This window comes from Elephantulus edwardii, unplaced genomic scaffold (assembly GCF_000299155.1).
Source record: "Elephantulus edwardii isolate Elephantulus edwardi_28Jun2011 unplaced genomic scaffold, EleEdw1.0 scaffold00013, whole genome shotgun sequence".
In the NCBI taxonomy this organism is placed as follows: Eukaryota; Metazoa; Chordata; class Mammalia; order Macroscelidea; family Macroscelididae; genus Elephantulus; species Elephantulus edwardii.
The window spans coordinates 11,699,824-11,713,720 of record NW_006399763.1 but is presented as its reverse complement, the minus strand read 5'-3'; the positions used below and the strand labels follow the sequence as shown (position 1 = coordinate 11,713,720).

Genomic DNA, 13,897 nt, shown 5'->3' with positions numbered 1-13,897 from the left:
TTTATTTTATTAATTTTAATTAACATTTACAGAGATTTTGGATTTCTATTCATTCATTGTTGTGCTTTGTCCTCCAGATTTTTAGACACAACCTGGTGAGCGTATCCAGGACATCTGTTTGCTGAAATATATCAATTTGTTGTCCATTAATTTCTGGGGCCTTGCTGTCTATTTTTTTTCACAGCAGCTTAAACTTCTTCTTTTATTACTATTGCTACTTTCCTTTGAAATTTTATTATTTTGTGTGTGTGTACTGTCAAATCGGATCTGACTGGTTCAGGAGGAGATTGATCCTCCTTTTCCAGCAGAGCATCTGGTGGATTCGAAGACTGTACCTCTGGCATTGCATTGCAGCTTCTTGCCACTAGACCATCAGTTCCCCTACTATTGGCTCTTAATCACATGTTGTTTCATGAAATTCTTCTATGTCAGCTAATTCTTTTTGGAACAGTGACTCTATATATTCCTTGCATCTTCTTTTTATGCTTCTTGGGTCACTCAATATTCTGCCCATATCATACTTAAATATTGCAACTAGAAGCTAAAATTTCTTCTTCAATTCTTTCAGCTTGAGAAATGCCAAATGAGTTCATCTCTCTGACTTTATGAATCTAGCTCTTCGTACATTTCATTATAATCCTTTGTTTTCCAGAACTGCCCTTTGAAATCTTCTCTTAAGCTCTGTAATTTCCTGATTTATTCCCTTTGATTTGGCTTATTGTCTTATCGGGCAACATTCAGAGTCTCTTCTGAAATCCATTCCAATCTTTTCTTTCTTTCTTTGTAATGACATTTTGTATTCTTCATGGATAATATTCTTAAAATCTTCTACCACTCATCTGATGTTTGTTCATTAGCATTTAAGTCCTCAAACCTGTTCTTGAGATAGTTTTAAAATTCAAGTGGGATAAATTCAAGGTAAATTTTGGGGTCTTGTAGCTTTGTTTTAAATTTATCTAGCTTTAGTTTTAACCTGCACATGGATAGGTGATGGTCAGTTCTACAGTCAATATCAATATAGTACTATTTTTAAAAGTCTATAAACTTCTGTTGCTCTTACTGTTATTGCTGGATCTGTCAATCCATTCCTAATAACAGAGACTCTAAATACAACAGAAATAACACTATCTAGCTCTATAAAATATTTGGTTACTGCTGTGTGTAAGCCCATTGTAGCCGTTAGTTTATGGTTAATTTGTTTTACTATAGTGAATAATTTACCCGGTATCAAGAATAATACTACCTATATTGTGATCTCTTCTAATTTAATCTCAAATTTCTTACAACTCTCTGTCAATAGGGTCTGGTGAAAAAGTCTTCTAGAGAGAGTTGAATTGCTAACTCTCTTGTCACTCAAATCCATGAGCTGCTCCAAAGGAGAAAAATAGAAACTCTCTTCTTACGTGAATTATAGTTGCCAAAACCCCAATGAAAGGTTCAATTATGAGTCAGTTGTGACTGGACAGCAATAAGGTATTTATTTTTCTGCCATTACACTGCTCTAGTAATTTTTAAATTATCTTCAGTAAAATTTACATGTGATATTAAAAATAAATACTTGTTGTAATTTATTATGTGTTATGTGTCAGAAAATGACAATGGATGATATAAGAATAGATGCCTTTGAGTTGTATTGGAGAAGAGTCTGGAACATATTATGGGCTGCAGAGAAAACAAATTAGTCTGTCTTGGAGAGGGTGAAGCCACATCTCTCCTTGGAGGCTAGGATTTTGAAGCTCCACCTCACTTATTTTGGGCATGTGGCCAGAAGAGATCAGTCCTTGGAGAAGGACATCATGCTTAGAAATGTGGATGGACAGCGCAGCAGATGAAGATGCCAGATGAGATGGACTGATACAGTAACTGGGGCAATGAAGGTCGGTGTTTTGGAATTAGTGAGACTGGCTCAGGATAGGGAAGAGTTCAGAGCTGCTATGCTATCCATGACAGGCGATTCAATGGCACATAGCAACAATAACATACTATGACAGGTTTGGAAGCAGGAGTGGCATCCACTTCCTAAGCAACATGCCTCTGGAAAACTCTATGAACTTTGACAAATGTCCATAGGTGTAGAGAGGCTTCAGGCCTTTTGTTCATAGGGTTACGATGAGTTGTGCTCAATTTGAAGGCAATCAACAACAATTAAAAATGTTTGACAATTTCCATATTCTACTGAATTGCTTTTTCTTGGATTTGGCACAAGCAGTGTATGTCTTCCAGCTAGTGGGCCATGTAAATGCCTTGTAAACTTCATGACAGATTTGTAAGCATATCCAGGGCTGTCATTGTTTATATAACCACCTCATTTGGTTTTTGTGAATTTCTGTAGTCTTACATTTTGTCATTTGCATCAATAACATTTCAATTTATTCCTTCACAATCATTGGTTGTTGTTGTTACTTGCCATCTAATCACTGCAACTCATAGTGACCCTAGGAAAATAGCTCTGAACCTTGCCCTGTCTGAGCCAATCTCTCAACTGCCCCTCTTATGTCAGATAATGTGTCAGTCCATGTTACCCAGAGTATTTCTCTCCTGTACTGTACTTCCTCCCTTGCAAAAATGATGTCCTTCTCCAATGACTAGTCTTTCTTGGAAACATGCCCAAAGTATGTGAGATGGAGCTTCAAAATCTATGCCTTCAGAGAGCAAGTTGGTTTAATCCTCTCTTGGACGGATCTGTTTGTTCTCTTAGCAGTCCATAGAAAGTTCAATGCTCTTCTTTAAGACCACAACTCAATGACATAAATTCTTCTTCTGTCATCCTTATTCATTGTCCAGATCTCTGAAGCATAACAAGTAAGTATGAAGATCATGGCTCAGATCAGGTGCACCTTAGTCTCTAGCCTGATGTTGCTCTTCAGTAAGTACTCTGGAGAGGTCCCTGATAGCAGATTTTTTTAATGCAATTCATCTTTTGATTTTCTTACTGATGCCAAGAGTGTTGATTGTGGAACTGAGTAAGCTGAAACTATTAATGTCTCAATCTTTTCTACACCTACAATGGTGTTACCAATTGGCCCAGTGGTGAGAATCTTTGTTTTCTTGATGTTGAGCTTGTATATCTTTTGACTAAATAAAAATATTATACTAAATACAGTTTATTAAATTATATTATGATAGAGTTTGAAACAACATGTTCTCTGTTTCCTAGGCTGATTGTAGATTCTAATTTAAGTTTTAGTATTTTTAACATGTATTTTATTTCCTGGTTGTATAGGGGATCAGAAGACCAGTTTGACAACACCCAGCAATAACTTTGCCCCAGGATCATATGTTGAAAAGATTGTCAACTGTACCTTTGAATTTTTGTCAAAAATTTAAGATCTTAGAAACAGACTTTTCTCTGGACTGTATATGTTATTACACTGATATACTTTTGTTTATTTTATTATTGTTAAGAGTATACATACTAAACAAAAAGAATATATGCAGTAAAATACATATATAATTGTCTACATTTAGAGTGCAGTTCTATTAAAGTACTCTTTCAGTTGTGCTCTAATGATATATTTGTATATATTACCTCCAATACTATGCTGATTTTATTATTATAACTGTTGTTGTTGTTGTTGTTGTTGGGTGCCATGGAGTTGAGTATGACTTATAGAGACACTATGAACAAAAGATCTGAACCTAGTCCTGTTCTGCACCATCCTCATACTTTCTGACACACAAAAGCCTATTCCTATTGCAACAGATACCATATAAATCCACCTCATTGAGGGTCTTCCTCTTCTTAGCTGACCCTCTACCCTTCCCAACCTCATGTCCTTCTCCAAGGAATAGCATCTCCTCACAACATGTCCAAAGTATGTGAGACAAAGCCTCATCATTCTTGCCTTCAAATAGCACTCTGACAGTACCTTCTCCAAGACATATGTATCCATTTCCTTGGCTGTCCATGGGATGTTCAGTGCTCTTCTTCAACACCACAACTCAAAGGCATCAATTCTTTTTCTGTCACCATTATCCATTGTCCAGTTCTCAGACGTGTAACTGGTAATCAGAAAGACCATGGCCTGAATCAAATGCACCTTAGTCCTCAAAGTGACATCATTACACCTCAATAATTTGGAAAGGTCCCTAACTGCAGATTTTCCCAGTGCAATATATCTTTATTTCCTGACTGCTCATACCAAGGGTGTTAATTGTGGATTCAAGTAAGATGAAATTGTTGACAGTTTCTATTACCTCTCCATCCATTTTGACACTGCCTATTGGTCCAATAGTAAGAATCTCTGTTTTCTTTTTATTGAAACAAAATCCATGCTTAATCCTTAATCTTCTGCAACAAGTTCTTAAAATCCTCCTTACATTATTATTATTATTATTATTATTATTTTAGTAAGAGTCTTTAAATCAGTCTTAATAAAACTTACATTTTAGAGGTATTTTATTTATTCTAGGTATTTTGCATTTCCATAAAAAATAATTGGAAACAGTTCTTCAATTTCTACCAAATGATGCTAAGACTACTTTTGGGATTGGACTGTAAATAGAGATCAACATAAAGAAATGGACTTCTTTCCAATTTGGGTGTTCAAAATATATCTCTTCATTTACTTAAGTCTCTTTTTAGATCCTCTGAGCAGTATTATCTCGTTTTCACCCTATAAGTTTTACACTTGTCAGTTTTATCATTCTTAAATACTTAAATTGTTCTGTTGGTTTAGTCATAAGGAGTTGGGCGGCCAAAACAAAGGCATGCAATTCAAATCCACCACCTACTCTGTGGGAGGAAGACAAACAATCTCCTGTGAGATCTACATACCTGAATATCCAGTGGAAAGTCAGTTAGTTAGGAGTTAGCTCTAACTGGATAGTACACAACAAAACACTTATATGTTATATTATAAATTCTTACTGTGCTGTTAAGTACCATTGTGTCAGAACTGACCCATAGCTAACCCTCTGGTGGGTTTTTAGAGGCAGTAAATTGTACAGGAGGAGACTGCCCATTTTTGTCTTTAGAAGCAGCTGGTGAATTATATTGCACGTCTTCAGAATTGGAGCAGAGCTTCTTACCACTAGGACACCAGAGCTTCCTTATTATAAATCATATATGTACTAATTTCAAGTTTGATTTGTACATTCCTAATATTTAGATGTATAATCAAATTCATTTTTGCTGATTTTCTATCTTGATTTTGGCTGATGTGGCTTATTAATTCAGGTAGTTTTGTGATAGATTTTTCACAAATAGTCTATGCAATTCTATGCAATGTTCTTAAATCTTTCTTTCTAATCTGCAGGACTTTTTAAAAAAAAGTATTGATTATACTTTCCAGAATGTTCAGACTGAATACAAATGGAAAGAGAATATATTCTTGTGTTATTTCAGAGTTTAGAGGGGAATAACTTTTTGTCTTTAAAAAATAAGTATAATGTTGTTGTTAAGTGCTGCCAAGTTGAGAACTACTCATAGCGAACCTATGAACAAAAGATCTGAAACATGCCCTATCCTGTGCCATCCTCACACTTCTCGACATACTTCAGTCCATTGTAGCAGCCAAAGTGTCAGTCTACCTCTTTTTCACTATCCAGCCACCTTTTCCAGCATGATGACCCTCTCCAAAGATATACTATAATAAATATATTAGACGTCAAATTTTTTTAATCACATTTGTGAAGCACTTGTTTGTTAGTTTTTTGCTAAGAAGTCAATTTTAATTTATTATTTTAGATATATAAAGCATATTCTGTACCCTTGGCATAAGGCATACACTTCATGCTGTGTAAGATGGAGAGTCAGAGAGAGAGTTAATCCCTGGACAAGATGGATTGACACAGTGACTTGTAACAATGAACACAAACATATCAGACATCATGAGACTGACACAGGATAGGGTAAGCTTCCAATCTCTTGTTCATAGGCTCACTATGAGTTGTAGTAAACTCAGCAGAATCTAATAACAGTCTGAATGAATTAAACAATTAGGTAAATTTTACTATATATTTTAAAATGGAAGAGCAACATCTAGCCTAAGAAAATAATTAAGAAAAAAAGACAATGGAAATCCAAAATCTCTGTACATGCTTATATATTTTAAAATTTTATTTTAAATATTTGCACCTATGTTCATGAGGTACATTAAATTTTCTTGTGCTTGTTTGGTTTTATTTTGGTTTATCTTTTTGTTCATTTGTTTCTCTTTTTATACATTTTTTGGTTGTAGTCAGAATAACGTGAGCCCCATAAAATAAGTTGAAGAATACTGATTATCTTTTTAAGATGATTTTATTTATAAAATGTATTTTTCTCCTTTAAATGATTGATATAATTCACAACTAGTCCTTTTTCCTGGTGTTTAAAGAAAAGTATTTTCAATATACAATTTTTATTAAAATATGTAGGAATTGTTGTTATTTCTGTTATGTGTCATAGAATTGTCTGCAGCTCATAGGGACTCATTGTATAATATCTCTGAACCTTGCTCTATCTTGAGACAGTCTCACTTTCTCTGACAAAGCTACCCCGATTATTCCAGTTACTGTGTCAATGCATTTTATGCAGGGTCTTCCCCTGTGCTGACCTTCTACTCTTCCAAGGATGATGTCCCTCTCTGGGGACTGGTTCCTCCTGTCTACATGCCCAAAGCACGGGAGATGTAGCTTCAAAATCCTTGCCTTCAAGGAGGAGGCATGTTTCACCCTCTCCAAGATGAATCTGTTGGTTCTCTTGGCAGTCTATTTTCAAGACTTTTCTCCAGCATGATAATTCAAATTCCACCAGTAATCATATGAAATATAAGTGGTCTCAATTCTTCAATTAAAAATAGAACTTGTGTGTTTGATTATATTCTTTAAGCAAGAAACATACTTCAAATACATGTATACAAACAATAAAATTGATAGAAAAAAACACATTGTTAACACTAAAAAAATTTTAATGATAAAAAGAGTAATTAATCAAAACAATGTATTATTATTCATTGTCATTGAATTAAGAACTGACTCATAGCTGGCCTGTCAATAGATTTTCAGAGGCTGCAAGTCACTTGAAGAAACTGGTGCATTTTATTTTTTTTTTCTTTTTAAAATTTTATTTTTAAACTGGTGCATTTTAAACACTGTCTCTGAGTTAGCAGTATACATCTTTACCCATAAGGCCATGAGAGCTCCTTCTAAGAGCTCAAAACAGTCTTAAATATATATATCCCTTTAATAATAAATTCTAAACAAAAATTGATATAACAAGGAAAATTGTTTTTGTTGTTATGTGCTGTCAAGTTGCCTGTGACTCACAGCGACCCTATGTACAACAGCTCTGAAGCCTGCTAAGTCCTGAGCCAATCTCACTGACTCTGACACACCTACCCCCATTGCCATGGTTATTGTATCAATCCTTGTTATCTGGTGTCTTCCTCTCCTGTGCTCTCTATCCACACTTCCCAGCATGATGTCTTTCTCTAAGGATCAGTCCCTCCTGGCCACATGCCCAAAGGATGTGAGAAAAAACATCAAAATCCTAGCTTCCAAGGAAAAAATTGGTTTCACCCTCTCTAATACAGACCTATTTGTATTCTTGGTGGTACTCAATAGGTTCAAGACTCTTCTCCAGCACCACAACTCAAAGACATCAAATCAATGGTAACCATTATCATATTTGCCACATCAGTGTCACAGTGATTAGCATCACAGCACCCATGAGTTACCTCTGTACAGCAATGCATAGACCAGTGCTATACCATGTAGAAGAATGTATGACCAAAAAAAGAAGAAAAAAAAAACAAACCATTTTAACTGGGCCCAAAGGCTGCAGGCCCGAGGACCCTAAAGGATTTTTAAATAGAAGGCCTTATTACAAATGCCTCACTTCCCTTAGTGAATCAGTGTTCCACCCTACAGCTCACCTATTCCAGCCAACAGCTTCTGTAGAACCAATTCCAGTAGATGACTTTCAAACAGGTCTCCAGTGCCATGCTGCCTACCCTCATGGGTTTTAAAATAGAAGGCCTTGTCACAAACACCTCATTTCCTTTAGCAAATCGATATTCCACCCTACATCTCAACCATTCCAGCCAACAGCTTCTGTAGAACCAGCTCCAATAGATGACTTTAAAACTATTTGGTAAGTAGGCATATAAAATACCAGGAAGGATACAGTAAATATAAATGAGACTATTAGTCAGCTTGATATAAGTAACACTTATAAAATATTCCACCCAAGAGCAGCAGATAAGTATTTATTTTCTATTAAATAGAACATCAAGCAATTAAAAAATAAATCTGGGCCTTTTGGTAAGACTGCAGTTAAAAGTTTTCAAATGAGAAAAAAAATACTTTCTGAAACAAGTCTCTTGTTTCAATAAAAAGGAAAGACTGTGGAGAATAGGCAACCCCTGGGGCTGTGGTGTATCAGGGAGAGAAAATTAGTGCCACACTGAAAAGGGAATTTGAAGAGGAAGCTCTCAACTCCTTGCAGAAAACCAGTGCTGAGAAGAGAAAAATAGGTGAATAGCTACACAAACTCTTCAACCAAAAGCTATATTTCTAATGATATATAAGAGATATATGTTGATGATCCTTGAAACACTGATAATGACTGGGTAGAGACAGAAGCTATAAACTAACATGATGAAACAGGTGAAGTAATGGATAATCTTCCTCTGCAAGCTGGTGATGATGCTGGAAAAGTAAGTGGACATCAATGATAAAACCCAAGCTTTAAGCCAGTCACTCTCAGTTCATCACACTGGTAGTAGAAAAACTAGAAGTTCACTGGAGTGAGGGCTCTGAGCCTGGCAACCTTGGGTTATAACAAGAATTCTCCATGTAGACTAAAGGCCAACAGAGGACAATAGACTTTAAAAAAAGAAGAATACAGAGTACATAATATCAGAAGTCACATGGCAGGTTACTTGGAAATTATTTTATTCATTTTCAAAACATTTTTTTAGATTTTTATCAGCATAATATAAGCAAATACTATTCAAAAGATTATAAATATTATATATGTTGTTGTTGCTGTTATGTGCCATCGAGTCGTTTCCGACTCATAGCTACCCTATGCACAACAGCCCTAAACCCTGCTCTATCCTGCGCCATCTTCTTTTAATACTTGTAGGATCATTTAATATTCTGCCTAAAGCAAATATTATATATATTATATATAAATATAAATATTAGCAAATATTCAAAAGAAGAGGGGCATCAATATGAATTTATTCTGTGTATTATTCATGCATGGCTTAAGAATGTAAGAACTGATGTTCTTTGAAGTACGATAGTCAAAACAAAAACAAATTTCTAATCTAAAAGAATATATTTTCTGGTGGTTAAATGATAAAGATTTGTGCTGTCAACTCAAAGGAACATGGCTCAAATATGCCAGATTCTCTGTAAAAAAAAGAATAGGAATCAATTTCCATGCACTTTTCTGCCTCTAAAAACCCTTTGGGTGTCAGATATAAATTGGTTCTGACTCAATGCCACTTTGGAACAGAAGAGCAAAAAGAGCAAGGACAGCCGAGTTCATCCATAGGGATGGCTGCTAACCTCTCCTGACTCCACATGGGGGAACTACTTCCATAAAGAGCACCCACAAAACAATACTAATTCCCATAATGTCATGCACATCCTGTCATGCAACTGCACCTACTCACTGAGTCCAAAATCCATTTCAGTGACTATACAGACTTTAGAGAACTATACTTACAGTTTATTAGGTTTATTAGGAAGTTAACAGGCTATAGCTTCTATCACTAACAAGAAACAATCATTCAAGCCAGAGAATTTCTTAATTAACAGCAAGATGTAGCGTTTCAGTCCAGAACACTTTTCAGGTAACAGCAAGATGCCTGGAACAATTCTTTTAATCTAATGCAGCTGCCTCAATTCTGACAGCCCTGTAAACATGTGGCCTGCCTATATCATCAACACCTGAGTAAGCCATTTCTTCTTCATACAAATATTGTTGTTTTGTGCCTTCAAGTTGAAGCTAACAGTGGATCCTCCAGCAGGTTTTCAGTGGTAGTAAAATATACAAGAGGAGATTATTTATCCTTCTTTCATGGAACAGCTGATGGATTCAAACCACTAGCCTTTGGGATTATAGTACAGCTTCTTAGGGTGTGATAACCTGTCCACAAGGAAATTCACTAGTCTTGCCAATAAATTGAGGAAATTCAGTGGCAGAAAACAGGACTGTCACCACCAGGAAAAAACAGGAAGCAAAGAATGCAATGCGTATTCTTTAGGCACAATATTCCTGCACTAGGGATTATAACTAGCTGTTCACTTGCTGATGAGTGAAGTCATTAAGTCACTGAAATGGATTTTACACCCAGCAAGAATGGCATCCACTTCCTAAATAAGAAGCCTCTGGAAACTCTATGAGCTTTAATAAATGTCCATAGTTATAGAAAGTCTTCAGGCCTTTTGTTCATAGGCTAGCTATGAGACATGCTTGACTCAAACAAAATCAACAGCAACAACAACAAATAGGTGCAGGAGCCCAGAGATTTAACCAGTAGAGGCTAATGCAGCTGTCCCCATGGATGAACTAGACTGGCTGGCACTTTTTGCACACTTCTTGTTGTTATGTGGTTTTGAGTCAGCACCAACTCAGAACTGACTTCTCAAAGGGTTTTTAGGGTCAGAAAATTTCACAGGAGGTGGTTCACATTCTTCTCTGCATGGAGAAACTGGCCTTTTTGAACCATATTTCTTTGAGTTGAGAGCACAGCTCTTCAATATTTAGTCACTAGAACATGTGATTTTTTTTCTCATTTGAATATTTTAATTGCAGTCCTGTAAGGCCATGGAATTTTAAAAAATATTGTCAAATGTCCTATTTAACAGAAAATAGTTATTTGCTACTGTTGGGGTGGAATGTTTTAGAAATATTACTTAGATCAAGCTAATAGTACTTTTTACATTTACGGCACCCTTGCTGATTTTCTATATATATGCTTACCAAATACTGAGAATAAATTATGGAAATCATTACTAAACACGTTTATACTTGTTCAATTTTCCTTAAAGTTGTATCAGTTTTTGTTTCATATGTTTTAAATCTTTATTATTAAAAGAATATGCATTTAAGATTGCTATGTGCTCTTAGAAGGAGCCCTGTTGGCCTTGTGGGTAAAGATGTGCACTGTCAATGTACAGACAGCATTTAGAATCCACTAGTTGCTCCAAGTGACTTACAGTCTCTGAAAATCTGCTGAAGAGTCTGGTATGAGTCAATTCTGACTAAATGCCAATATTTTTATCATTAAAAATTAATTTTTACTTGTGCGTGGAGAGCCTGACGCTGCCTGACGGCTGCCACCATAAAGTTCAACCCTTTCATTACCTCGGACCGCAGCAAGCACCGCAAACGCCACTTCAATGCCCCTTCGCATGTGCGCAGGAAGATCATGTCCTCCCCTCTGTCCAAAGAGCTGCAGCAGAAATACAATGTGCGCTCCATGCCCATCCGCAAGGATGACGAGGTGCAGGTGGTGCGAGGACATTACAAAGGTCAGCAGATTGACAAGGTAGTGCAGGTGTACAGAAAGAAGTATGTCATCTACATCGAAAGAGTGCAGCGTGAGAAGGCTAATGGTACCACAGTGCATGTGGGCATTCACCCAAGCAAGGTGGTTATTATCAGGCTGAAACTGGATAAAGATCAGAGAAAAAAAAAATCTTGAACGTAAAGCTAAATCTCGGCAAGTTGGAAAAGAGAAAGGCAAATACAAGGAAGAACTAATTGAGAAAATGTAGGAGTGAATGCAACCTGAGGAACAACCGTAGTTTAACTAGATTTCCATCTGAGTATGCGTTCTTGTGATGTTCCAAAATGACCCTCTCATTCAGAAGTGATTATAAATCTGCCTTTGCAATTTTGATTCCTATTTTTAAGAATAAAAATTGGAAATGTTTTCCCAGTTTCAAAAAAAAAATTAAATTTTAGTCTTAGCATAATAGATTTTTTCTATCAATTTTGTTCTTTGTGTACACATATTTAAAATGTTTCTTCTTTAAAGAACATACAAGCTCTGTCTTTAAAGAACTGAATTCACTTATATTATATATGATTATTCGTAGAATTTATTTTAGACTTACAGCTTTGTTTTTTATTTGTATTTGTCACTACTGTTTTCTGTTCTCCTGCTCTGAATTTTATGCCTTCAATTTGGTAAGTCAATATTCTTGCAAAATTGTCCAACATTTTTAAACATACAAATAAATCCAAATAACACTTTGGTTGTAAAAACTCAACAAAGCCTAACAATGACATTGATATTGATATGATGCTGTAAAAAGACAACATATCCTACAGTGAGGGAACTGAAAGACATTAAAAAAGTGAATAAAATGTAGTGGGACAAGCATTACATTAGTTTATGAATTTTATGTCATAAAGTAACCACACATATTATGACATATAATAATGGTTATCCATGGTAGACAGTGTTTGGTGGAGTTCCCCAATTAAAACAAGCTTAGAAGCAGGACTGGTATCCACTTCAGAAATAGCTTACCTCCAGAAATTCTACGTACTTGGAGAAAAGATGAAGGTTATACAATTGTTCAGGTCTTTCATTCATAGGGTCATTATGAGTCCTCTATGACTCGACGGCACTTAACAACAACAACATGTTGTAAAGTAATGGATGTCTATATTGTAAAGAAGAGATGTAAATTATTTTTTTCAGAATATCATTCAATTGCTTAATGTAACCAAAAGAAATTTGTTAACTTTACAATTGACATTATAATTCAAAGATTGTACTTACTAAGAAACAAGGAATTTTAACTATAGATAAAACAACAATGAGGCAATAACTTTTGAATGTTTAAGAAAAAATTAGGAAATTTTATAAAATCTTAATGCTATTATGTTGTCTTTTATGTATATTGTTGTTAATTGATGTTGATTTAAGTTTGACTCATAGTAATCCTAAAAACAACCAATCTGAATCCTGTTCTAATCTGTGTTGTCCTCACACTTCCTGCCACATTAGAACCTCTTGCAGCAATCTCTGGGTCAATCCATCCAGTTAAGGGTCTTCCTCTCCTTAACTGACCCTCTATCCTTCCAAGCATCATGTCCTTCTCCAAGGAATAGGCCCTCCTAGCAATATACCCAACATATGTGAGGCATACCGTCATCATCCTTACTTCCAAAAAGCACTCCAGAAGACGACATGTTGTTAAGTGCCGTCGAGTCGCTGGTGACTCATAGCGACCCTATGAAGGAGAGTCCTCGATGCTTGGATGCCTTTCATCCTCTCTCCAGGTTCATAGGGTTTCCGGAGGCAAGCTATTATGGAAGTGGATGCCACTCCTCCTTCCAAGCTTGTTTTCATCGTACACCAGGGCTATATGACCTAGAGGAATGTCTGAACAAAAACAATGAAAGACAGGCCCGAGGGCAGCAGATTAAAAGTCACCCACCTTTGGCTTGGTAGCATCGCTTTTCTGTCCACTGGGCCAGCTGATCTCTCTATGTTGATATTATTGTTGTTAAGGGCCGTTGAGTCATAGGTGACTCACAGTGACCCTATGACATATACCTATATCAAATAGAACTAACGTTTATGGCAAGGTGTTCACAGAGATAAAAAATGTGTAATTTATAAAATACACATTAAAAATTATAATGCTGGTACAATCTTAAGATATCCTATTCGTTGTATCTTCCTATTAGTTGCTAGCTTACACGACTCTTTTAAAATATAAAAGTAGGCAAGGAGACATGTAAAGCTACTTGTTTTAATTCAGTCCTACAAAATTTTGGATTGACATTTCACTTGTAGGCACTAAAATGTCTTTATGCTTTGGAAATATATCATTCTAACTTGAGAAATAGAAAGGTCAAAAGCTGCTGAGAAGATGTGTACAGAAATGAAATTAAACTTAAAACTCGAAAGGAGGAATGTGGTAAAAATACTAT

General features: G+C 35.7%; 1 pseudogene; it reads left to right on the top strand.

The window, feature by feature from the left end:
* Nucleotides 1–8,600: 8,600 nt before the first annotated feature.
* On the top strand, nucleotides 8,601–11,721 carry LOC102846709 (annotated as a pseudogene).
* Nucleotides 11,722–13,897: the final 2,176 nt, after the last annotated feature.